The sequence below is a fragment of the Lithobates pipiens genome, unplaced genomic scaffold (genome assembly GCF_037356315.1).
Source record: "Lithobates pipiens isolate NorthernLeopardFrog02 unplaced genomic scaffold, aLitPip1_a1.2 Scaffold_8, whole genome shotgun sequence".
Taxonomy (NCBI): Eukaryota; Metazoa; Chordata; class Amphibia; order Anura; family Ranidae; genus Lithobates; species Lithobates pipiens.
The window spans coordinates 297,997,194-298,020,166 of NW_027507903.1; the positions used below are offsets into that span (position 1 = coordinate 297,997,194).

Genomic DNA, 22,973 nt, shown 5'->3' on the forward strand with positions numbered 1-22,973 from the left:
CCAAATTGTCATTTTTCAGAAAGGGAAGGGTTAAACACCAAAGAATCCTTGCATCCTATAATTCAACCTGAGATCCTTTGGCATTTCTTTGGTTTTAGGACACTTTCAAGGGTGTATCAAGACTGATGTTTCTGGCCACTCTTTGCATAAGGGCCATGACCGGGTATCAGCCCTTAGCAAAGAGCTCCAGGGTCGCTACGGTTCCTGTATAAAAGCTATACTCTGGAAGCCATTCCTCAAGAAATGGAAGGGAGAGGGTAAAGGACTAGTTGCCAGATGTGCCTGTTGCCTCCCTGCAGCTGATCTTCTCCCCATTACTGACTTACCAAGTCTTGTTTTATACTGTGTCTCTGTGTGGAGGTGGCCACCTCTTTAGAGGCAGGGCTTTGCTTCCTCATGTCTGAAAGCCGCCAACAAGGAGAAGAGTGAGCACCACAGTAGTGACAGCCCCATATTTCACTCCAATTTCCCTGAGACTAGAAGTCAGAGTTTTCAAGGCCTTAGATCTCACACTACAAACACACAGCTACTGCCACAGAAGTGCTTGGGCACACTTGCATACCAGAAAGTACCAAGCTATTTTGAGGAGGAATTTCAGGCCAAAGATACATTTTTCAGGGTACTGCTTAGGAACAATTCACATGTGTAAATGTTTCCTACGCTATAGCAAATGTTGACTTTTTGAGTTCCGTTCCACTTTGAAGGCTCTATTGCTTTGCATTGCGTTGTATGAGGCACGATCCAAGCACTGACTTTCAGAAAGTCAATAACTGATCTCATATTTCAAAATGGTTCCACTGGGGGTTGAACCCAGGACCTTCTGCATGTAAAGCAGACGTGATAACCGCTACACTATGGAACCTGTAAGAAGTTGCCCAAATTGTCATTTTTCAGAAAGGGAAGGGTTAAACACCAAAGAATCCTTGCATCCTATAATTCATCCTGAGATCCTTTGGCATTTCTTTGGTTTTAGGACACTTTCAAGGGTGTAGCAAGACTGATGTTTCTGGCCACTCTTTGCATAAGGGCCATGACCTGGTACCAGCCCTTAGCAAAGAGCTCCAGGGTCACTACGGTTCCCGTATAAAAGCTATACTCTGGAAGCCATTCCTCAAGAAATGGAAGGGAGAGGGTAAAGGACTAGTTGCCAGACGTGCCTGTTGCCTCCCTGCAGCTGATCTTCTCCCCATTACTGACTTACCATGTCTTGTTTTATACTGTGTCTCTGTGTGGAGGTGGCCACCTCATTAGAGGCAGGGCTTTGCTTCCTCATGTCTGAAAGCCGCCAGCAAGGAGAAGAGTGAGAACCACAGAAGTGACAGCCCAATATTTCACTCCAATTCCCCTGAGACTAGAAGTCAGAGTTTTCAATGCCTTAGATCTCACACTACAAACACACAGCTACTGTATGCGGCTGCTGCCACAGAAGTGCTTGGGCACACTTGCATACCAGAAAGTACCAAGCTATTTTGAGGAGGAATTTGAGGCCAAAGATACATTTTTCAGGGTACTGCTTAGGAACAATTCACATGTGTAAATGTTTCCTACGCTATAGCAAATGTTGACTTTTTGAGTTCCGTTCCACTTTGAAGGCTCTATTGCTTTGCATTGCGTTGTATGAGGCACGATCCAAGCACTGACTTTCAGAAAGTCAATAACTGATCTCATATTTCAAAATGGTTCCACTGGGGGTTGAACCCAGGACCTTCTGCGTGTAAAGCAGACGTGATAACCGCTACACTATGGAACCTGTAAGAAGTTGCCCAAATTGTCATTTTTCAGAAAGGGAAGGGTTAAACACTAAAGAATCCTTGCATCCTATAATTCAACCTGAGATCCTTTGGCATTTCTTTGGTTTTAGGACACTTTCAAGGGTGTATCAAGACTGATGTTTCTGGCCACTCTTTGCATAAGGGCCATGACCGGGTACCAGCCCTTAGCAAAGAGCTCCAGGGTCGCTACGGTTCCTGTATAAAAGCTATACTCTGGAAGCCATTCCTCAAGAAATGGAAGGGAGAGGGTAAAGGACTAGTTGCCAGATGTGCCTGTTGCCTCCCTGCAGCTGATCTTCTCCCCATTACTGACTTACCAAGTCTTGTTTTATACTGTGTCTCTGTGTGGAGGTGGCCACCTCATTAGAGGCAGGGCTTTGCTTCCTCATGTCTGAAAGCCGCCAGCAAGGAGAAGAGTGAGAACCACAGAAGTGACAGCCCAATATTTCACTCCAATTCCCCTGAGACTAGAAGTCAGAGTTTTCAATGCCTTAGATCTCACACTACAAACACACAGCTACTGCCACAGAAGTGCTTGGGCACACTTGCATACCAGAAAGTACCAAGCTATTTTGAGGAGGAATTTCAGGCCAAAGATACATTTTTCAGGGTACTGCTTAGGAACAATTCAAATGTGTACATGTTTCCTACGCTATAGCAAATGTTGACTTTTTGAGTTCCGTTCCACTTTGAAGGCTCTATTGCTTTGCATTGCGTTGTATGAGGCACGATCCAAGCACTGACTTTCAGAAAGTCAATAACTGATCTCATATTTCAAAATGGTTCCACTGGGGGTTGAACCCAGGACCTTCTGCGTGTAAAGCAGACGTGATAACCGCTACACTATGGAACCTGTAAGAAGTTGCCCAAATTGTCATTTTTCAGAAAGGGAAGGGTTAAACACCAAAGAATCCTTGCATCCTATAATTCATCCTGAGATCCTTTGGCATTTCTTTGGTTTTAGGACACTTTCAAGGGTGTAGCAAGACTGATGTTTCTGGCCACTCTTTGCATAAGGGCCATGACCTGGTACCAGCCCTTAGCAAAGAGCTCCAGGGTCACTACGGTTCCCGTATAAAAGCTATACTCTGGAAGCCATTCCTCAAGAAATGGAAGGGAGAGGGTAAAGGACTAGTTGCCAGACGTGCCTGTTGCCTCCCTGCAGCTGATCTTCTCCCCATTACTGACTTACCATGTCTTGTTTTATACTGTGTCTCTGTGTGGAGGTGGCCACCTCATTAGAGGCAGGGCTTTGCTTCCTCATGTCTGAAAGCCGCCAGCAAGGAGAAGAGTGAGAACCACAGAAGTGACAGCCCAATATTTCACTCCAATTCCCCTGAGACTAGAAGTCAGAGTTTTCAATGCCTTAGATCTCACACTACAAACACACAGCTACTGTATGCGGCTGCTGCCACAGAAGTGCTTGGGCACACTTGCATACCAGAAAGTACCAAGCTATTTTGAGGAGGAATTTCAGGCCAAAGATACATTTTTCAGGGTACTGCTTAGGAACAATTCACATGTGTAAATGTTTCCTACGCTATAGCAAATGTTGACTTTTTGAGTTCCGTTCCACTTTGAAGGCTCTATTGCTTTGCATTGCGTTGTATGAGGCACGATCCAAGCACTGACTTTCAGAAAGTCAATAACTGATCTCATATTTCAAAATGGTTCCACTGGGGGTTGAACCCAGGACCTTCTGCATGTAAAGCAGACGTGATAACCGCTACACTATGGAACCTGTAAGAAGTTGCCCAAATTGTCATTTTTCAGAAAGGGAAGGGTTAAACACCAAAGAATCCTTGCATCCTATAATTCATCCTGAGATCCTTTGGCATTTCTTTGGTTTTAGGACACTTTCAAGGGTGTAGCAAGACTGATGTTTCTGGCCACTCTTTGCATAAGGGCCATGACCTGGTACCAGCCCTTAGCAAAGAGCTCCAGGGTCACTACGGTTCCCGTATAAAAGCTATACTCTGGAAGCCATTCCTCAAGAAATGGAAGGGAGAGGGTAAAGGACTAGTTGCCAGACGTGCCTGTTGCCTCCCTGCAGCTGATCTTCTCCCCATTACTGACTTACCATGTCTTGTTTTATACTGTGTCTCTGTGTGGAGGTGGCCACCTCATTAGAGGCAGGGCTTTGCTTCCTCATGTCTGAAAGCCGCCAGCAAGGAGAAGAGTGAGAACCACAGAAGTGACAGCCCAATATTTCACTCCAATTCCCCTGAGACTAGAAGTCAGAGTTTTCAATGCCTTAGATCTCACACTACAAACACACAGCTACTGTATGCGGCTGCTGCCACAGAAGTGCTTGGGCACACTTGCATACCAGAAAGTACCAAGCTATTTTGAGGAGGAATTTGAGGCCAAAGATACATTTTTCAGGGTACTGCTTAGGAACAATTCACATGTGTAAATGTTTCCTACGCTATAGCAAATGTTGACTTTTTGAGTTCCGTTCCACTTTGAAGGCTCTATTGCTTTGCATTGCGTTGTATGAGGCACGATCCAAGCACTGACTTTCAGAAAGTCAATAACTGATCTCATATTTCAAAATGGTTCCACTGGGGGTTGAACCCAGGACCTTCTGCGTGTAAAGCAGACGTGATAACCGCTACACTATGGAACCTGTAAGAAGTTGCCCAAATTGTCATTTTTCAGAAAGGGAAGGGTTAAACACCAAAGAATCCTTGCATCCTATAATTCAACCTGAGATCCTTTGGCATTTCTTTGGTTTTAGGACACTTTCAAGGGTGTATCAAGACTGATGTTTCTGGCCACTCTTTGCATAAGGGCCATGACCGGGTACCAGCCCTTAGCAAAGAGCTCCAGGGTCGCTACGGTTCCTGTATAAAAGCTATACTCTGGAAGCCATTCCTCAAGAAATGGAAGGGAGAGGGTAAAGGACTAGTTGCCAGATGTGCCTGTTGCCTCCCTGCAGCTGATCTTCTCCCCATTACTGACTTACCAAGTCTTGTTTTATACTGTGTCTCTGTGTGGAGGTGGCCACCTCATTAGAGGCAGGGCTTTGCTTCCTCATGTCTGAAAGCCGCCAGCAAGGAGAAGAGTGAGAACCACAGAAGTGACAGCCCAATATTTCACTCCAATTCCCCTGAGACTAGAAGTCAGAGTTTTCAATGCCTTAGATCTCACACTACAAACACACAGCTACTGCCACAGAAGTGCTTGGGCACACTTGCATACCAGAAAGTACCAAGCTATTTTGAGGAGGAATTTCAGGCCAAAGATACATTTTTCAGGGTACTGCTTAGGAACAATTCAAATGTGTACATGTTTCCTACGCTATAGCAAATGTTGACTTTTTGAGTTCCGTTCCACTTTGAAGGCTCTATTGCTTTGCATTGCGTTGTATGAGGCACGATCCAAGCACTGACTTTCAGAAAGTCAATAACTGATCTCATATTTCAAAATGATTCCACTGGGGGTTGAACCCAGGACCTTCTGCGTGTAAAGCAGACGTGATAACCGCTACACTTTGGAACCTGTAAGAAGTTTACCAAATTGTCATTTTTCAGAAAGGGAAGGGTTAAACACCAAAGAATCCTTGCATCCTATAATTCATCCTGAGATCCTTTGGCATTTCTTTGGTTTTAGGACACTTTCAAGGGTGTAGCAAGACTGATGTTTCTGGCCACTCTTTGCATAAGGGCCATGACCTGGTACCAGCCCTTAGCAAAGAGCTCCAGGGTCACTACGGTTCCCGTATAAAAGCTATACTCTGGAAGCCATTCCTCAAGAAATGGAAGGGAGAGGGTAAAGGACTAGTTGCCAGACGTGTCTGTTGCCTCCCTGCAGCTGATCTTCTCCCCATTACTGACTTACCATGTCTTGTTTTATACTGTGTCTCTGTGTGGAGGTGGCCACCTCATTAGAGGCAGGGCTTTGCTTCCTCATGTCTGAAAGCCGCCAGCAAGGAGAAGAGTGAGAACCACAGAAGTGACAGCCCAATATTTCACTCCAATTCCCCTGAGACTAGAAGTCAGAGTTTTCAATGCCTTAGATCTCACACTACAAACACACAGCTACTGTATGCGGCTGCTGCCACAGAAGTGCTTGGGCACACTTGCATACCAGAAAGTACCAAGCTATTTTGAGGAGGAATTTCAGGCCAAAGATACATTTTTCAGGGTACTGCTTAGGAACAATTCACATGTGTAAATGTTTCCTACGCTATAGCAAATGTTGACTTTTTGAGTTCCGTTCCACTTTGAAGGCTCTATTGCTTTGCATTGCGTTGTATGAGGCACGATCCAAGCACTGACTTTCAGAAAGTCAATAACTGATCTCATATTTCAAAATGGTTCCACTGGGGGTTGAACCCAGGACCTTCTGCGTGTAAAGCAGACGTGATAACCGCTACACTATGGAACCTGTAAGAAGTTGCCCAAATTGTCATTTTTCAGAAAGGGAAGGGTTAAACACCAAAGAATCCTTGCATCCTATAATTCAACCTGAGATCCTTTGGCATTTCTTTGGTTTTAGGACACTTTCAAGGGTGTATCAAGACTGATGTTTCTGGCCACTCTTTGCATAAGGGCCATGACCGGGTACCAGCCCTTAGCAAAGAGCTCCAGGGTCGCTACGGTTCCTGTATAAAAGCTATACTCTGGAAGCCATTCCTCAAGAAATGGAAGGGAGAGGGTAAAGGACTAGTTGCCAGATGTGCCTGTTGCCTCCCTGCAGCTGATCTTCTCCCCATTACTGACTTACCAAGTCTTGTTTTATACTGTGTCTCTGTGTGGAGGTGGCCACCTCATTAGAGGCAGGGCTTTGCTTCCTCATGTCTGAAAGCCGCCAGCAAGGAGAAGAGTGAGAACCACAGAAGTGACAGCCCAATATTTCACTCCAATTCCCCTGAGACTAGAAGTCAGAGTTTTCAATGCCTTAGATCTCACACTACAAACACACAGCTACTGCCACAGAAGTGCTTGGGCACACTTGCATACCAGAAAGTACCAAGCTATTTTGAGGAGGAATTTCAGGCCAAAGATACATTTTTCAGGGTACTGCTTAGGAACAATTCAAATGTGTACATGTTTCCTACGCTATAGCAAATGTTGACTTTTTGAGTTCCGTTCCACTTTGAAGGCTCTATTGCTTTGCATTGCGTTGTATGAGGCACGATCCAAGCACTGACTTTCAGAAAGTCAATAACTGATCTCATATTTCAATATGGTTCCACTGGGGGTTGAACCCAGGACCTTCTGCGTGTAAAGCAGACGTGATAACCGCTACACTATGGAACCTGTAAGAAGTTGCCCAAATTGTCATTTTTCAGAAAGGGAAGGGTTAAACACCAAAGAATCCTTGCATCCTATAATTCATCCTGAGATCCTTTGGCATTTCTTTGGTTTTAGGACACTTTCAAGGGTGTAGCAAGACTGATGTTTCTGGCCACTCTTTGCATAAGGGCCATGACCTGGTACCAGCCCTTAGCAAAGAGCTCCAGGGTCACTACGGTTCCCGTATAAAAGCTATACTCTGGAAGCCATTCCTCAAGAAATGGAAGGGAGAGGGTAAAGGACTAGTTGCCAGACGTGCCTGTTGCCTCCCTGCAGCTGATCTTCTCCCCATTACTGACTTACCATGTCTTGTTTTATACTGTGTCTCTGTGTGGAGGTGGCCACCTCATTAGAGGCAGGGCTTTGCTTCCTCATGTCTGAAAGCCGCCAGCAAGGAGAAGAGTGAGAACCACAGAAGTGACAGCCCAATATTTCACTCCAATTCCCCTGAGACTAGAAGTCAGAGTTTTCAATGCCTTAGATCTCACACTACAAACACACAGCTACTGTATGCGGCTGCTGCCACAGAAGTGCTTGGGCACACTTGCATACCAGAAAGTACCAAGCTATTTTGAGGAGGAATTTCAGGCCAAAGATACATTTTTCAGGGTACTGCTTAGGAACAATTCACATGTGTAAATGTTTCCTACGCTATAGCAAATGTTGACTTTTTGAGTTCCGTTCCACTTTGAAGGCTCTATTGCTTTGCATTGCGTTGTATGAGGCACGATCCAAGCACTGACTTTCAGAAAGTCAATAACTGATCTCATATTTCAAAATGGTTCCACTGGGGGTTGAACCCAGGACCTTCTGCGTGTAAAGCAGACGTGATAACCGCTACACTATGGAACCTGTAAGAAGTTGCCCAAATTGTTATTTTTCAGAAAGGGAAGGGTTAAACACCAAAGAATCCTTGCATCCTATAATTCAACCTGAGATCCTTTGGCATTTCTTTGGTTTTAGGACACTTTCAAGGGTGTATCAAGACTGATGTTTCTGGCCACTCTTTGCATAAGGGCCATGACCGGGTACCAGCCCTTAGCAAAGAGCTCCAGGGTCGCTACGGTTCCTGTATAAAAGCTATACTCTGGAAGCCATTCCTCAAGAAATGGAAGGGAGAGGGTAAAGGACTAGTTGCCAGATGTGCCTGTTGCCTCCCTGCAGCTGATCTTCTCCCCATTACTGACTTACCAAGTCTTGTTTTATACTGTGTCTCTGTGTGGAGGTGGCCACCTCATTAGAGGCAGGGCTTTGCTTCCTCATGTCTGAAAGCCGCCAGCAAGGAGAAGAGTGAGAACCACAGAAGTGACAGCCCAATATTTCACTCCAATTCCCCTGAGACTAGAAGTCAGAGTTTTCAATGCCTTAGATCTCACACTACAAACACACAGCTACTGCCACAGAAGTGCTTGGGCACACTTGCATACCAGAAAGTACCAAGCTATTTTGAGGAGGAATTTCAGGCCAAAGATACATTTTTCAGGGTACTGCTTAGGAACAATTCAAATGTGTACATGTTTCCTACGCTATAGCAAATGTTGACTTTTTGAGTTCCGTTCCACTTTGAAGGCTCTATTGCTTTGCATTGCGTTGTATGAGGCACGATCCAAGCACTGACTTTCAGAAAGTCAATAACTGATCTCATATTTCAAAATGGTTCCACTGGGGGTTGAACCCAGGACCTTCTGCGTGTAAAGCAGACGTGATAACCGCTACACTATGGAACCTGTAAGAAGTTGCCCAAATTGTCATTTTTCAGAAAGGGAAGGGTTAAACACCAAAGAATCCTTGCATCCTATAATTCATCCTGAGATCCTTTGGCATTTCTTTGGTTTTAGGACACTTTCAAGGGTGTAGCAAGACTGATGTTTCTGGCCACTCTTTGCATAAGGGCCATGACCTGGTACCAGCCCTTAGCAAAGAGCTCCAGGGTCACTACGGTTCCCGTATAAAAGCTATACTCTGGAAGCCATTCCTCAAGAAATGGAAGGGAGAGTGTAAAGGACTAGTTGCCAGACGTGCCTGTTGCCTCCCTGCAGCTGATCTTCTCCCCATTACTGACTTACCATGTCTTGTTTTATACTGTGTCTCTGTGTGGAGGTGGCCACCTCATTAGAGGCAGGGCTTTGCTTCCTCATGTCTGAAAGCCGCCAGCAAGGAGAAGAGTGAGAACCACAGAAGTGACAGCCCAATATTTCACTCCAATTCCCCTGAGACTAGAAGTCAGAGTTTTCAATGCCTTAGATCTCACACTACAAGCACACAGTTACTGTATGCGGCTGCTGCCACAGAAGTGCTTGGGCACACTTGCATACCAGAAAGTACCAAGCTATTTTGAGGAGGAATTTCAGGCCAAAGATACATTTTTCAGGGTACTGCTTAGGAACAATTCACATGTGTAAATGTTTCCTACGCTATAGCAAATGTTGACTTTTTGAGTTCCGTTCCACTTTGAAGGCTCTATTGCTTTGCATTGCGTTGTATGAGGCACGATCCAAGCACTGACTTTCAGAAAGTCAATAACTGATCTCATATTTCAAAATGGTTCCACTGGGGGTTGAACCCAGGACCTTCTGCGTGTAAAGCAGACGTGATAACCGCTACACTATGGAACCTGTAAGAAGTTGCCCAAATTGTCATTTTGCAGAAAGGGAAGGGTTAAACACCAAAGAATCCTTGCATCCTATAATTCATCCTGAGATCCTTTGGCATTTCTTTGGTTTTAGGACACTTTCAAGGGTGTAGCAAGACTGATGTTTCTGGCCACTCTTTGCATAAGGGCCATGACCTGGTACCAGCCCTTAGCAAAGAGCTCCAGGGTCACTACGGTTCCCGTATAAAAGCTATACTCTGGAAGCCATTCCTCAAGAAATGGAAGGGAGAGGGTAAAGGACTAGTTGCCAGACGTGCCTGTTGCCTCCCTGCAGCTGATCTTCTCCCCATTACTGACTTACCATGTCTTGTTTTATACTGTGTCTCTGTGTGGAGGTGGCCACGTCATTAGAGGCAGGGCTTTGCTTCCTCATGTCTGAAAGCCGCCAGCAAGGAGAAGAGTGAGAACCACAGAAGTGACAGCCCAATATTTCACTCCAATTCCCCTGAGACTAGAAGTCAGAGTTTTCAATGCCTTAGATCTCACACTACAAACACACAGCTACTGTATGCGGCTGCTGCCACAGAAGTGCTTGGGCACACTTGCATACCAGAAAGTACCAAGCTATTTTGAGGAGGAATTTCAGGCCAAAGATACATTTTTCAGGGTACTGCTTAGGAACAATTCACATGTGTAAATGTTTCCTACGCTATAGCAAATGTTGACTTTTTGAGTTCCGTTCCACTTTGAAGGCTCTATTGCTTTGCATTGCGTTGTATGAGGCACGATCCAAGCACTGACTTTCAGAAAGTCAATAACTGATCTCATATTTCAAAATGGTTCCACTGGGGGTTGAACCCAGGACCTTCTGCGTGTAAAGCAGATGTGATAACCGCTACACTATGGAACCTGTAAGAAGTTGCCCAAATTGTCATTTTTCAGAAAGGGAAGGGTTAAACACCAAAGAATCCTTGCATCCTATAATTCATCCTGAGATCCTTTGGCATTTCTTTGGTTTTAGGACACTTTCAAGGGTGTAGCAAGACTGATGTTTCTGGCCACTCTTTGCATAAGGGCCATGACCTGGTACCAGCCCTTAGCAAAGAGCTCCAGGGTCACTACGGTTCCCGTATAAAAGCTATACTCTGGAAGCCATTCCTCAAGAAATGGAAGGGAGAGGGTAAAGGACTAGTTGCCAGACGTGCCTGTTGCCTCCCTGCAGCTGATCTTCTCCCCATTACTGACTTACCATGTCTTGTTTTATACTGTGTCTCTGTGTGGAGGTGGCCACCTCATTAGAGGCAGGGCTTTGCTTCCTCATGTCTGAAAGCCGCCAGCAAGGAGAAGAGTGAGAACCACAGAAGTGACAGCCCAATATTTCACTCCAATTCCCCTGAGACTAGAAGTCAGAGTTTTCAATGCCTTAGATCTCACACTACAAACACACAGCTACTGTATGCGGCTGCTGCCACAGAAGTGCTTGGGCACACTTGCATACCAGAAAGTACCAAGCTATTTTGAGGAGGAATTTCAGGCCAAAGATACATTTTTCAGAGTACTGCTCAGGAACAATTCACATGTGTAAATGTTTCATACGCTATAGCAAATGTTGACTTTTTGAGTTCCGTTCCACTTTGAAGGCTCTATTGCTTTGCATTGCGTTGTATGAGGCACGATCCAAGCACTGACTTTCAGAAAGTCAATAACTGATCTCATATTTCAAAATGGTTCCACTGGGGGTTGAACCCAGGACCTTCTGCGTGTAAAGCAGACGTGATAACCGCTACACTATGGAACCTGTAAGAAGTTGCCCAAATTGTCATTTGTCAGAAAGGGAAGGGTTAAACACCAAAGAATCCTTGCATCCTATAATTCAACCTGAGATCCTTTGGCATTTCTTTGGTTTTAGGACACTTTCAAGGGTGTATCAAGACTGATGTTTCTGGCCACTCTTTGCATAAGGGCCATGACCGGGTACCAGCCCTTAGCAAAGAGCTCCAGGGTCGCTACGGTTCCTGTATAAAAGCTATACTCTGGAAGCCATTCCTCAAGAAATGGAAGGGAGAGGGTAAAGGACAAGTTGCCAGACGTGCCTGTTGCCTCCCTGCAGCTGATCTTCTCCCCATTACTGACTTACCATGTCTTGTTTTATACTGTGTCTCTGTGTGGAGGTGGCCACCTCATTAGAGGCAGGGCTTTGCTTCCTCATGTCTGAAAGCCGCCAGCAAGGAGAAGAGTGAGAACCACAGAAGTGACAGCCCAATATTTCACTCCAATTCCCCTGAGACTAGAAGTCAGAGTTTTCAATGCCTTAGATCTCACACTACAAACACACAGCTACTGTATGCGGCTGCTGCCACAGAAGTGCTTGGGCACACTTGCATACCAGAAAGTACCAAGCTATTTTGAGGAGGAATTTCAGGCCAAAGATACATTTTTCAGGGTACTGCTTAGGAACAATTCACATGTGTAAATGTTTCCTACGCTATAGCAAATGTTGACTTTTTGAGTTCCGTTCCACTTTGAAGGCTCTATTGCTTTGCATTGCGTTGTATGAGGCACGATCCAAGCACTGACTTTCAGAAAGTCAATAACTGATCTCATATTTCAAAATGGTTCCACTGGGGGTTGAACCCAGGACCTTCTGCGTGTAAAGCAGACGTGATAACCGCTACACTATGGAACCTGTAAGAAGTTGCCCAAATTGTCATTTTTCAGAAAAGGAAGGGTTAAACACCAAAGAATCCTTGCATCCTATAATTCAACCTGAGATCCTTTGGCATTTCTTTGGTTTTAGGACACTTTCAAGGGTGTATCAAGACTGATGTTTCTGGCCACTCTTTGCATAAGGGCCATGACCGGGTACCAGCCCTTAGCAAAGAGCTCCAGGGTCGCTACGGTTCCTGTATAAAAGCTATACTCTGGAAGCCATTCCTCAAGAAATGGAAGGGAGAGGGTAAAGGACTAGTTGCCAGATGTGCCTGTTGCCTCCCTGCAGCTGATCTTCTCCCCATTACTGACTTACCAAGTCTTGTTTTATACTGTGTCTCTGTGTGGAGGTGGCCACCTCATTAGAGGCAGGGCTTTGCTTCCTCATGTCTGAAAGCCGCCAACATGGAGAAGAGTGAGCACCACAGTAGTGACAGCCCCATATTTCACTCCAATTTCCCTGAGACTAGAAGTCAGAGTTTTCAATGCCTTAGATCTCACACTACAAACACACAGCTACTGCCACAGAAGTGCTTGGGCACACTTGCATACCAGAAAGTACCAAGCTATTTTGAGGAGGAATTTCAGGCCAAAGATACATTTTTCAGGGTACTGCTTAGGAACAATTCAAATGTGTACATGTTTCCTACGCTATAGCAAATGTTGACTTTTTGAGTTCCGTTCCACTTTGAAGGCTCTATTGCTTTGCATTGCGTTGTATGAGGCACGATCCAAGCACTGACTTTCAGAAAGTCAATAACTGATCTCATATTTCAAAATGGTTCCACTGGGGGTTGAACCCAGGACCTTCTGCGTGTAAAGCAGACGTGATAACCGCTACACTATGGAACCTGTAAGAAGTTGCCCAAATTGTCATTTTTCAGAAAGGGAAGGGTTAAACACCAAAGAATCCTTGCATCCTATAATTCATCCTGAGATCCTTTGGCATTTCTTTGGTTTTAGGACACTTTCAAGGGTGTAGCAAGACTGATGTTTCTGGCCACTCTTTGCATAAGGGCCATGACCTGGTACCAGCCCTTAGCAAAGAGCTCCAGGGTCACTACGGTTCCCGTATAAAAGCTATACTCTGGAAGCCATTCCTCAAGAAATGGAAGGGAGAGGGTAAAGGACTAGTTGCCAGACGTGCCTGTTGCCTCCCTGCAGCTGATCTTCTCCCCATTACTGACTTACCATGTCTTGTTTTATACTGTGTCTCTGTGTGGAGGTGGCCACCTCATTAGAGGCAGGGCTTTGCTTCCTCATGTCTGAAAGCCGCCAGCAAGGAGAAGAGTGAGAACCACAGAAGTGACAGCCCAATATTTCACTCCAATTCCCCTGAGACTAGAAGTCAGAGTTTTCAATGCCTTAGATCTCACACTACAAACACACAGCTACTGTATGCGGCTGCTGCCACAGAAGTGCTTGGGCACACTTGCATACCAGAAAGTACCAAGCTATTTTGAGGAGGAATTTCAGGCCAAAGATACATTTTTCAGGGTACTGCTTAGGAACAATTCACATGTGTAAATGTTTCCTACGCTATAGCAAATGTTGACTTTTTGAGTTCCGTTCCACTTTGAAGGCTCTATTGCTTTGCATTGCGTTGTATGAGGCACGATCCAAGCACTGACTTTCAGAAAGTCAATAACTGATCTCATATTTCAAAATGGTTCCACTGGGGGTTGAACCCAGGACCTTCTGCGTGTAAAGCAGACGTGATAACCGCTACACTATGGAACCTGTAAGAAGTTGCCCAAATTGTCATTTTTCAGAAAGGGAAGGGTTAAACACCAAAGAATCCTTGCATCCTATAATTCAACCTGAGATCCTTTGGCATTTCTTTGGTTTTAGGACACTTTCAAGGGTGTATCAAGACTGATGTTTCTGGCCACTCTTTGCATAAGGGCCATGACCGGGTACCAGCCCTTAGCAAAGAGCTCCAGGGTCGCTACGGTTCCTGTATAAAAGCTATACTCTGGAAGCCATTCCTCAAGAAATGGAAGGGAGAGGGTAAAGGACTAGTTGCCAGATGTGCCTGTTGCCTCCCTGCAGCTGATCTTCTCCCCATTACTGACTTACCAAGTCTTGTTTTATACTGTGTCTCTGTGTGGAGGTGGCCACCTCATTAGAGGCAGGGCTTTGCTTCCTCATGTCTGAAAGCCGCCAACAAGGAGAAGAGTGAGCACCACAGTAGTGACAGCCCCATATTTCACTCCAATTTCCCTGAGACTAGAAGTCAGAGTTTTCAATGCCTTAGATCTCACACTACAAACACACAGCTACTGCCACAGAAGTGCTTGGGCACACTTGCATACCAGAAAGTACCAAGCTATTTTGAGGAGGAATTTCAGGCCAAAGATACATTTTTCAGGGTACTGCTTAGGAACAATTCAAATGTGTACATGTTTCCTACGCTATAGCAAATGTTGACTTTTTGAGTTCCGTTCCACTTTGAAGGCTCTATTGCTTTGCATTGCGTTGTATGAGGCACAATCCAAGCACTGACTTTCAGAAAGTCAATAACTGATCTCATATTTCAAAATGGTTCCACTGGGGGTTGAACCCAGGACCTTCTGCGTGTAAAGCAGACGTGATAACCGCTACACTATGGAACCTGTAAGAAGTTGCCCAAATTGTCATTTTTCAGAAAGGGAAGGGTTAAACACCAAAGAATCCTTGCATCCTATAATTCATCCTGAGATCCTTTGGCATTTCTTTGGTTTTAGGACACTTTCAAGGGTGTAGCAAGACTGATGTTTCTGGCCACTCTTTGCATAAGGGCCATGACCTGGTACCAGCCCTTAGCAAAGAGCTCCAGGGTCACTACGGTTCCCGTATAAAAGCTATACTCTGGAAGCCATTCCTCAAGAAATGGAAGGGAGAGGGTAAAGGACTAGTTGCCAGACGTGCCTGTTGCCTCCCTGCAGCTGATCTTCTCCCCATTACTGACTTACCATGTCTTGTTTTATACTGTGTCTCTGTGTGGAGGTGGCCACCTCATTAGAGGCAGGGCTTTGCTTCCTCATGTCTGAAAGCCGCCAGCAAGGAGAAGAGTGAGAACCACAGAAGTGACAGCCCAATATTTCACTCCAATTCCCCTGAGACTAGAAGTCAGAGTTTTCAATGCCTTAGATCTCACACTACAAACACACAGCTACTGTATGCGGCTGCTGCCACAGAAGTGCTTGGGCACACTTGCATACCAGAAAGTACCAAGCTATTTTGAGGAGGAATTTCAGGCCAAAGATACATTTTTCAGGGTACTGCTTAGGAACAATTCACATGTGTAAATGTTTCCTACGCTATAGCAAATGTTGACTTTTTGAGTTCCGTTCCACTTTGAAGGCTCTATTGCTTTGCATTGCGTTGTATGAGGCACGATCCAAGCACTGACTTTCAGAAAGTCAATAACTGATCTCATATTTCAAAATGGTTCCACTGGGGGTTGAACCCAGGACCTTCTGCGTGTAAAGCAGACGTGATAACCGCTACACTATGGAACCTGTAAGAAGTTGCCCAAATTGTCATTTTTCAGAAAGGGAAGGGTTAAACACCAAAGAATCCTTGCATCCTATAATTCAGCCTGAGATCCTTTGGCATTTCTTTGGTTTTAGGACACTTTCAAGGGTGTATCAAGACTGATGTTTCTGGCCACTCTTTGCATAAGGGCCATGACCGGGTACCAGCCCTTAGCAAAGAGCTCCAGGGTCGCTACGGTTCCTGTATAAAAGCTATACTCTGGAAGCCATTCCTCAAGAAATGGAAGGGAGAGGGTAAAGGACTAGTTGCCAGATGTGCCTGTTGCCTCCCTGCAGCTGATCTTCTCCCCATTACTGACTTACCAAGTCTTGTTTTATACTGTGTCTCTGTGTGGAGGTGGCCACCTCATTAGAGGCAGGGCTTTGCTTCCTCATGTCTGAAAGCCGCCAGCAAGGAGAAGAGTGAGAACCACAGAAGTGACAGCCCAATATTTCACTCCAATTCCCCTGAGACTAGAAGTCAGAGTTTTCAATGCCTTAGATCTCACACTACAAACACACAGCTACTGCCACAGAAGTGCTTGGGCACACTTGCATACCAGAAAGTACCAAGCTATTTTGAGGAGGAATTTCAGGCCAAAGATACATTTTTCAGGGTACTGCTTAGGAACAATTCAAATGTGTACATGTTTCCTACGCTATAGCAAATGTTGACTTTTTGAGTTCCGTTCCACTTTGAAGGCTCTATTGCTTTGCATTGCGTTGTATGAGGCACGATCCAAGCACTGACTTTCAGAAAGTCAATAACTGATCTCATATTTCAAAATGGTTCCACTGGGGGTTGAACCCAGGACCTTCTGCGTGTAAAGCAGACGTGATAACCGCTACACTATGGAACCTGTAAGAAGTTGCCCAAATTGTCATTTTTCAGAAAGGGAAGGGTTAAACACCAAAGAATCCTTGCATCCTATAATTCATCCTGAGATCCTTTGGCATTTCTTTGGTTTTAGGACACTTTCAAGGGTGTAGCAAGACTGATGTTTCTGGCCACTCTTTGCATAAGGGCCATGACCTGGTACCAGCCCTTAGCAAAGAGCTCCAGGGTCACTACGGTTCCCGTATAAAAGCTATACTCTGGAAGCCATTCCTCAAGAAATGGAAGGGAGAGGGTAAAGGACTAGTTGCCAGACGTGCCTGTTGCCTCCCTGCAGCTGATCTTCTCCCCATTACTGACTTACCATGTCTTGTTTTATACTGTGTCTCTGTGTGGAGGTGGCCACCTCATTAGAGGCAGGGCTTTGCTTCCTCATGTCTGAAAGCCGCCAGCAAGGAGAAGAGTGAGAACCACAGAAGTGACAGCCCAATATTTCACTCCAATTCCCCTGAGACTAGAAGTCAGAGTTTTCAATGCCTTAGATCTCACACTACAAACACACAGCTACTGTATGCGGCTGCTGCCACAGAAGTGCTTGGGCACACTTGCATACCAGAAAGTACCAAGCTATTTTGAGGAGGAATTTCAGGCCAAAGATACATTTTTCAGGGTACTGCTTAGGAACAATTCACATGTGTAAATGTTTCCTACGCTATAGCAAATGTTGACTTTTTGAGTTCCGTTCCACTTTGAAGGCTCTATTGCTTTGCATTGTGTTGTATGAGGCACGATCCAAGCACTGACTTTCAGAAAGTCAATAACTGATCTCATATTTCAAAATGGTTCCACTGGGGGTTGAACCCAGGACCTTCTGCGTGTAAAGCAGACGTGATAACCGCTACACTATGGAACCTGTAAGAAGTTGCCCAAATTGTCATTTTTCAGAAAGGGAAGGGTTAAACACCAAAGAATCCTTGCATCCTATAATTCAACCTGAGATCCTTTGGGATTTCTTTGGTTTTAGGACACTTTCAAGGGTGTATCAAGACTGATGTTTCTGGCCACTCTTTGCATAAGGGCCATGACCGGGTACCAGCCCTTAGCAAAGAGCTCCAGGGTCGCTACGGTTCCTGTATAAAAGCTATACTCTGGAAGCCATTCCTCAAGAAATGGAAGGGAGAGGGTAAAGGACTAGTTGCCAGATGTGCCTGTTGCCTCCCTGCAGCTGATCTTCTCCCCATTACTGACTTACCAAGTCTTGTTTTATACTGTGTCTCTGTGTGGAGGTGGCCACCTCTTTAGAGGCAGGGCTTTGCTTCCTCATGTCTGAAAGCCGCCAACAAGGAGAAGAGTGAGCACCACAGTAGTGACAGCCCCATATTTCACTCCAATTTCCCTGAGACTAGAAGTCAGAGTTTTCAATGCCTTAGATCTCACACTACAAACACACAGCTACTGCCACAGAAGTGCTTGGGCACACTTGCATACCAGAAAGTACCAAGCTATTTTGAGGAGGAATTTCAGGCCAAAGATACATTTTTCAGGGTACTGCTTAGGAACAATTCACATGTGTAAATGTTTCCTACGCTATAGCAAATGTTGACTTTTTGTGTTCCGTTCCACTTTGAAGGCTCTATTGCTTTGCATTGCGTTGTATGAGGCACGATCCAAGCACTGACTTTCAGAAAGTCAATAACTGATCTCATATTTCAAAATGGTTCCACTGGGGGTTGAACCCAGGACCTTCTGCATGTAAAGCAGACGTGATAACCGCTACACTATGGAACCTGTAAGAAGTTGCCCAAATTGTCATTTTTCAGAAAGGGAAGGGTTAAACACCAAAGAATCCTTGCATCCTATAATTCATCCTGAGATCCTTTGGCATTTCTTTGGTTTTAGGACACTTTCAAGGGTGTAGCAAGACTGATGTTTCTGGCCACTCTTTGCATAAGGGCCATGACCTGGTACCAGCCCTTAGCAAAGAGCTCCAGGGTCACTACGGTTCCCCTATAAAAGCTATACTCTGGAAGCCATTCCTCAAGAAATGGAAGGGAGAGGGTAAAGGACTAGTTGCCAGACGTGCCTGTTGCCTCCCTGCAGCTGATCTTCTCCCCATTACTGACTTACCATGTCTTGTTTTATACTGTGTCTCTGTGTGGAGGTGGCCACCTCATTAGAGGCAGGGCTTTGCTTCCTCATGTCTGAAAGCCGCCAGCAAGGAGAAGAGTGAGAACCACAGAAGTGACAGCCCAATATTTCACTCCAATTCCCCTGAGACTAGAAGTCAGAGTTTTCAATGCCTTAGATCTCACACTACAAACACACAGCTACTGTATGCGGCTGCTGCCACAGAAGTGCTTGGGCACACTTGCATACCAGGAAGTACCAAGCTATTTTGAGGAGGAATTTGAGGCCAAAGATACATTTTTCAGGGTACTGCTTAGGAACAATTCACATGTGTAAATGTTTCCTACGCTATAGCAAATGTTGACTTTTTGAGTTCCGTTCCACTTTGAAGGCTCTATTGCTTTGCATTGCGTTGTATGAGGCACGATCCAAGCACTGACTTTCAGAAAGTCAATAACTGATCTCATATTTCAAAATGGTTCCACTGGGGGTTGAACCCAGGACCTTCTGCGTGTAAAGCAGACGTGATAACCGCTACACTATGGAACCTGTAAGAAGTTGCCCAAATTGTCATTTTTCAGAAAGGGAAGGGTTAAACACCAAAGAATCCTTGCATCCTATAATTCAACCTGAGATCCTTTGGCATTTCTTTGGTTTTAGGACACTTTCAAGGGTGTATCAAGACTGATGTTTCTGGCCACTCTTTGCATAAGGGCCATGACCGGGTACCAGCCCTTAGCAAAGAGCTCCAGGGTCGCTACGGTTCCTGTATAAAAGCTATACTCTGGAAGCCATTCCTCAAGAAATGGAAGGGAGAGGGTAAAGGACTAGTTGCCAGATGTGCCTGTTGCCTCCCTGCAGCTGATCTTCTCCCCATTACTGACTTACCATGTCTTGTTTTATACTGTGTCTCTGTGTGGAGGTGGCCACCTCATTAGAGGCAGGGCTTTGCTTCCTCATGTCTGAAAGCCGCCAGCAAGGAGAAGAGTGAGAACCACAGAAGTGACAGCCCAATATTTCACTCCAATTCCCCTGAGAATAGAAGTCAGAGTTTTCAATGCCTTAGATCTCACACTACAAACACACAGCTACTGTATGCGGCTGCTGCCACAGAAGTGCTTGGGCACACTTGCATACCAGAAAGTACCAAGCTATTTTGAGGAGGAATTTCAGGCCAAAGATACATTTTTCAGGGTACTGCTTAGGAACAATTCACATGTGTAAATGTTTCCTACGCTATAGCAAATGTTGACTTTTTGAGTTCCGTTCCACTTTGAAGGCTCTATTGCTTTGCATTGCGTTGTATGAGGCACGATCCAAGCACTGACTTTCAGAAAGTCAATAACTGATCTCATATTTCAAAATGGTTCCACTGGGGGTTGAACCCAGGACCTTCTGCGTGTAAAGCAGACGTGATAACCGCTACACTATGGAACCTGTAAGAAGTTGACCAAATTGTCATTTTTCAGAAAGGGAAGGGTTAAACACCAAAGAATCCTTGCATCCTATAATTCAACCTGAGATCCTTTGGCATTTCTTTGGTTTTAGGACACTTTCAAGGGTGTATCAAGACTGATGTTTCTGGCCACTCTTTGCATAAGGGCCATGACCGGGTACCAGCCCTTAGCAAAGAGCTCCAGGGTCGCTACGGTTCCTGTATAAAAGCTATACTCTGGAAGCCATTCCTCAAGAAATGGAAGGGAGAGGGTAAAGGACAAGTTGCCAGATGTGCCTGTTGCCTCCCTGCAGCTGATCTTCTCCCCATTACTGACTTACCAAGTCTTGTTTTATACTGTGTCTCTGTGTGGAGGTGGCCACCTCATTAGAGGCAGGGCTTTGCTTCCTCATGTCTGAAAGCCGCCAACAAGGAGAAGAGTGAGCACCACAGTAGTGACAGCCCCATATTTCACTCCAATTCCCCTGAGACTAGAAGTCAGAGTTTTCAATGCCTTAGATCTCACACTACAAACACACAGCTACTGCCACAGAAGTGCTTGGGCACACTTGCATACCAGAAAGTACCAAGCTATTTTGAGGAGGAATTTCAGGCCAAAGATACATTTTTCAGGGTACTGCTTAGGAACAATTCAAATGTGTACATGTTTCCTACACTATAGCAAATGTTGACTTTTTGAGTTCCGTTCCACTTTGAAGGCTCTATTGCTTTGCATTGCGTTGTATGAGGCACGATCCAAGCACTGACTTTCAGAAAGTCAATAACTGATCTCATATTTCAAAATGGTTCCACTGGGGGTTGAACCCAGGACCTTCTGCGTGTAAAGCAGACGTGATAACCGCTACACTATGGAACCTGTAAAAAGTTGACCAAATTGTCATTTTTCAGAAAGGGAAGGGTTAAACACCAAAGAATCCTTGCATCCTATAATTCATCCTGAGATCCTTTGGCATTTCTTTGGTTTTAGGACACTTTCAAGGGTGTAGCAAGACTAATGTTTCTGGCCACTCTTTGCATAAGGGCCATGACCTGGTACCAGCCCTTAGCAAAGAGCTCCAGGGTCACTACGGTTCCCGTATAAAAGCTATACTCTGGAAGCCATTCCTCAAGAAATGGAAGGGAGAGGGTAAAGGACTAGTTGCCAGACGTGCCTGTTGCCTCCCTGAAGCTGATCTTCTCCCCATTACTGACTTACCATGTCTTGTTTTATACTGTGTCTCTGTGTGGAGGTGGCCACCTCATTAGAGGCAGGGCTTTGCTTCCTCATGTCTGAAAGCCGCCAGCAAGGAGAAGAGTGAGAACCACAGAAGTGACAGCCCAATATTTCACTCCAATTCCCCTGAGACTAGAAGTCAGAGTTTTCAATGCCTTAGATCTCACACTACAAACACACAGCTACTGTATGCGGCTGCTGCCACAGAAGTGCTTGGGCACACTTGCATACCAGAAAGTACCAAGCTATTTTGAGGAGGAATTTCAGGCCAAAGATACATTTTTCAGGGTACTGCTTAGGAACAATTCACATGTGTAAATGTTTCCTACGCTATAGCAAATGTTGACTTTTTGAGTTCCGTTCCACTTTGAAGGCTCTATTGCTTTGCATTGCGTTGTATGAGGCACGATCCAAGCACTGACTTTCAGAAAGTCAATAACTGATCTCATATTTCAAAATGGTTCCACTGGGGGTTGAACCCAGGACCTTCTGCGTGTAAAGCAGACGTGATAACCGCTACACTATGGAACCTGTAAGAAGTTGCCCAAATTGTCATTTTTCAGAAAGGGAAGGGTTAAACACCAAAGAATCCTTGCATCCTATAATTCAACCTGAGATCCTTTGGCATTTCTTTGGTTTTAGGACACTTTCAAGGGTGTATCAAGACTGATGTTTCTTTCCACTCTTTGCATAAGGGCCATGACCGGGTACCAGCCCTTAGCAAAGAGCTCCAGGGTCGCTACGGTTCCTGTATAAAAGCTATACTCTGGAAGCCATTCCTCAAGAAATGGAAGGGAGAGGGTAAAGGACTAGTTGCCAGATGTGCCTGTTGCCTCCCTGCAGCTGATCTTCTCCCCATTACTGACTTAACAAGTCTTGTTTTATACTGTGTCTCTGTGTGGAGGTGGCCACCTCATTAGAGGCAGGGCTTTGCTTCCTCATGTCTGAAAGCTGCCAACAAGGAGAAGAGTGAGCACCACAGTAGTGACAGCCCCATATTTCACTCCAATTTCCCTGAGACTAGAAGTCAGAGTTTTCAATGCCTTAGATCTCACACTACAAACACACAGCTACTGCCACAGAAGTGCTTGGGCACACTTGCATACTAGAAAGTACCAAGCTATTTTGAGGAGGAATTTCAGGCCAAAGATACATTTTTCAGGGTACTGCTTAGGAACAATTCAAATGTGTACATGTTTCCTACGCTATAGCAAATGTTGACTTTTTGAGTTCCGTTCCACTTTGAAGGCTCTATTGCTTTGCATTGCGTTGTATGAGGCACAATCCAAGCACTGACTTTCAGAAAGTCAATAACTGATCTCATATTTCAAAATGGTTCCACTGGGGGTTGAACCCAGGACCTTCTGCGTGTAAAGCAGACGTGATAACCGCTACACTATGGAACCTGTAAGAAGTTGCCCAAATTGTCATTTTTCAGAAAGGGAAG

The 22,973-nt window shown here is 45.1% G+C and overlaps 26 non-coding genes across 26 annotated transcripts; all 26 read right to left on the reverse strand.

Moving 5' to 3' along the window:
* Positions 1-789: 789 nt before the first annotated feature.
* On the reverse strand, positions 790-862 carry TRNAV-UAC (transfer RNA valine (anticodon UAC)). Its single transcript has one exon. It is a non-coding gene; the product is annotated as a tRNA-Val (tRNA).
* Positions 863-1,677: 815 nt separating this feature from the next.
* On the reverse strand, positions 1,678-1,750 carry TRNAV-UAC (transfer RNA valine (anticodon UAC)). Its single transcript has one exon. It is a non-coding gene; the product is annotated as a tRNA-Val (tRNA).
* An 802-nt stretch (positions 1,751-2,552) lies between these two features.
* On the reverse strand, positions 2,553-2,625 carry TRNAV-UAC (transfer RNA valine (anticodon UAC)). The gene has a single exon. It is a non-coding gene; the product is annotated as a tRNA-Val (tRNA).
* An 815-nt stretch (positions 2,626-3,440) lies between these two features.
* On the reverse strand, positions 3,441-3,513 carry TRNAV-UAC (transfer RNA valine (anticodon UAC)). The gene has a single exon. It is a non-coding gene; the product is annotated as a tRNA-Val (tRNA).
* An 815-nt stretch (positions 3,514-4,328) lies between these two features.
* TRNAV-UAC (transfer RNA valine (anticodon UAC)) lies at positions 4,329-4,401 on the reverse strand. Its single transcript has one exon. It is a non-coding gene; the product is annotated as a tRNA-Val (tRNA).
* An 802-nt stretch (positions 4,402-5,203) lies between these two features.
* Positions 5,204-5,276, reverse strand: TRNAV-UAC (transfer RNA valine (anticodon UAC)). Its single transcript has one exon. It is a non-coding gene; the product is annotated as a tRNA-Val (tRNA).
* Positions 5,277-6,091: 815 nt separating this feature from the next.
* On the reverse strand, positions 6,092-6,164 carry TRNAV-UAC (transfer RNA valine (anticodon UAC)). Its single transcript has one exon. It is a non-coding gene; the product is annotated as a tRNA-Val (tRNA).
* An 802-nt stretch (positions 6,165-6,966) lies between these two features.
* TRNAV-UAC (transfer RNA valine (anticodon UAC)) lies at positions 6,967-7,039 on the reverse strand. The gene has a single exon. It is a non-coding gene; the product is annotated as a tRNA-Val (tRNA).
* An 815-nt stretch (positions 7,040-7,854) lies between these two features.
* TRNAV-UAC (transfer RNA valine (anticodon UAC)) lies at positions 7,855-7,927 on the reverse strand. Its single transcript has one exon. It is a non-coding gene; the product is annotated as a tRNA-Val (tRNA).
* An 802-nt stretch (positions 7,928-8,729) lies between these two features.
* Positions 8,730-8,802, reverse strand: TRNAV-UAC (transfer RNA valine (anticodon UAC)). The gene has a single exon. It is a non-coding gene; the product is annotated as a tRNA-Val (tRNA).
* An 815-nt stretch (positions 8,803-9,617) lies between these two features.
* TRNAV-UAC (transfer RNA valine (anticodon UAC)) lies at positions 9,618-9,690 on the reverse strand. Its single transcript has one exon. It is a non-coding gene; the product is annotated as a tRNA-Val (tRNA).
* Positions 9,691-10,505: 815 nt separating this feature from the next.
* On the reverse strand, positions 10,506-10,578 carry TRNAV-UAC (transfer RNA valine (anticodon UAC)). The gene has a single exon. It is a non-coding gene; the product is annotated as a tRNA-Val (tRNA).
* Positions 10,579-11,393: 815 nt separating this feature from the next.
* Positions 11,394-11,466, reverse strand: TRNAV-UAC (transfer RNA valine (anticodon UAC)). Its single transcript has one exon. It is a non-coding gene; the product is annotated as a tRNA-Val (tRNA).
* Positions 11,467-12,281: 815 nt separating this feature from the next.
* TRNAV-UAC (transfer RNA valine (anticodon UAC)) lies at positions 12,282-12,354 on the reverse strand. The gene has a single exon. It is a non-coding gene; the product is annotated as a tRNA-Val (tRNA).
* Positions 12,355-13,156: 802 nt separating this feature from the next.
* On the reverse strand, positions 13,157-13,229 carry TRNAV-UAC (transfer RNA valine (anticodon UAC)). The gene has a single exon. It is a non-coding gene; the product is annotated as a tRNA-Val (tRNA).
* An 815-nt stretch (positions 13,230-14,044) lies between these two features.
* Positions 14,045-14,117, reverse strand: TRNAV-UAC (transfer RNA valine (anticodon UAC)). The gene has a single exon. It is a non-coding gene; the product is annotated as a tRNA-Val (tRNA).
* An 802-nt stretch (positions 14,118-14,919) lies between these two features.
* On the reverse strand, positions 14,920-14,992 carry TRNAV-UAC (transfer RNA valine (anticodon UAC)). The gene has a single exon. It is a non-coding gene; the product is annotated as a tRNA-Val (tRNA).
* An 815-nt stretch (positions 14,993-15,807) lies between these two features.
* On the reverse strand, positions 15,808-15,880 carry TRNAV-UAC (transfer RNA valine (anticodon UAC)). Its single transcript has one exon. It is a non-coding gene; the product is annotated as a tRNA-Val (tRNA).
* An 802-nt stretch (positions 15,881-16,682) lies between these two features.
* Positions 16,683-16,755, reverse strand: TRNAV-UAC (transfer RNA valine (anticodon UAC)). The gene has a single exon. It is a non-coding gene; the product is annotated as a tRNA-Val (tRNA).
* Positions 16,756-17,570: 815 nt separating this feature from the next.
* Positions 17,571-17,643, reverse strand: TRNAV-UAC (transfer RNA valine (anticodon UAC)). Its single transcript has one exon. It is a non-coding gene; the product is annotated as a tRNA-Val (tRNA).
* Positions 17,644-18,445: 802 nt separating this feature from the next.
* On the reverse strand, positions 18,446-18,518 carry TRNAV-UAC (transfer RNA valine (anticodon UAC)). The gene has a single exon. It is a non-coding gene; the product is annotated as a tRNA-Val (tRNA).
* An 815-nt stretch (positions 18,519-19,333) lies between these two features.
* Positions 19,334-19,406, reverse strand: TRNAV-UAC (transfer RNA valine (anticodon UAC)). The gene has a single exon. It is a non-coding gene; the product is annotated as a tRNA-Val (tRNA).
* An 815-nt stretch (positions 19,407-20,221) lies between these two features.
* On the reverse strand, positions 20,222-20,294 carry TRNAV-UAC (transfer RNA valine (anticodon UAC)). Its single transcript has one exon. It is a non-coding gene; the product is annotated as a tRNA-Val (tRNA).
* An 802-nt stretch (positions 20,295-21,096) lies between these two features.
* TRNAV-UAC (transfer RNA valine (anticodon UAC)) lies at positions 21,097-21,169 on the reverse strand. Its single transcript has one exon. It is a non-coding gene; the product is annotated as a tRNA-Val (tRNA).
* An 815-nt stretch (positions 21,170-21,984) lies between these two features.
* TRNAV-UAC (transfer RNA valine (anticodon UAC)) lies at positions 21,985-22,057 on the reverse strand. The gene has a single exon. It is a non-coding gene; the product is annotated as a tRNA-Val (tRNA).
* Positions 22,058-22,859: 802 nt separating this feature from the next.
* TRNAV-UAC (transfer RNA valine (anticodon UAC)) lies at positions 22,860-22,932 on the reverse strand. Its single transcript has one exon. It is a non-coding gene; the product is annotated as a tRNA-Val (tRNA).
* Between the last annotated feature and the right edge of the window lie 41 nt (positions 22,933-22,973).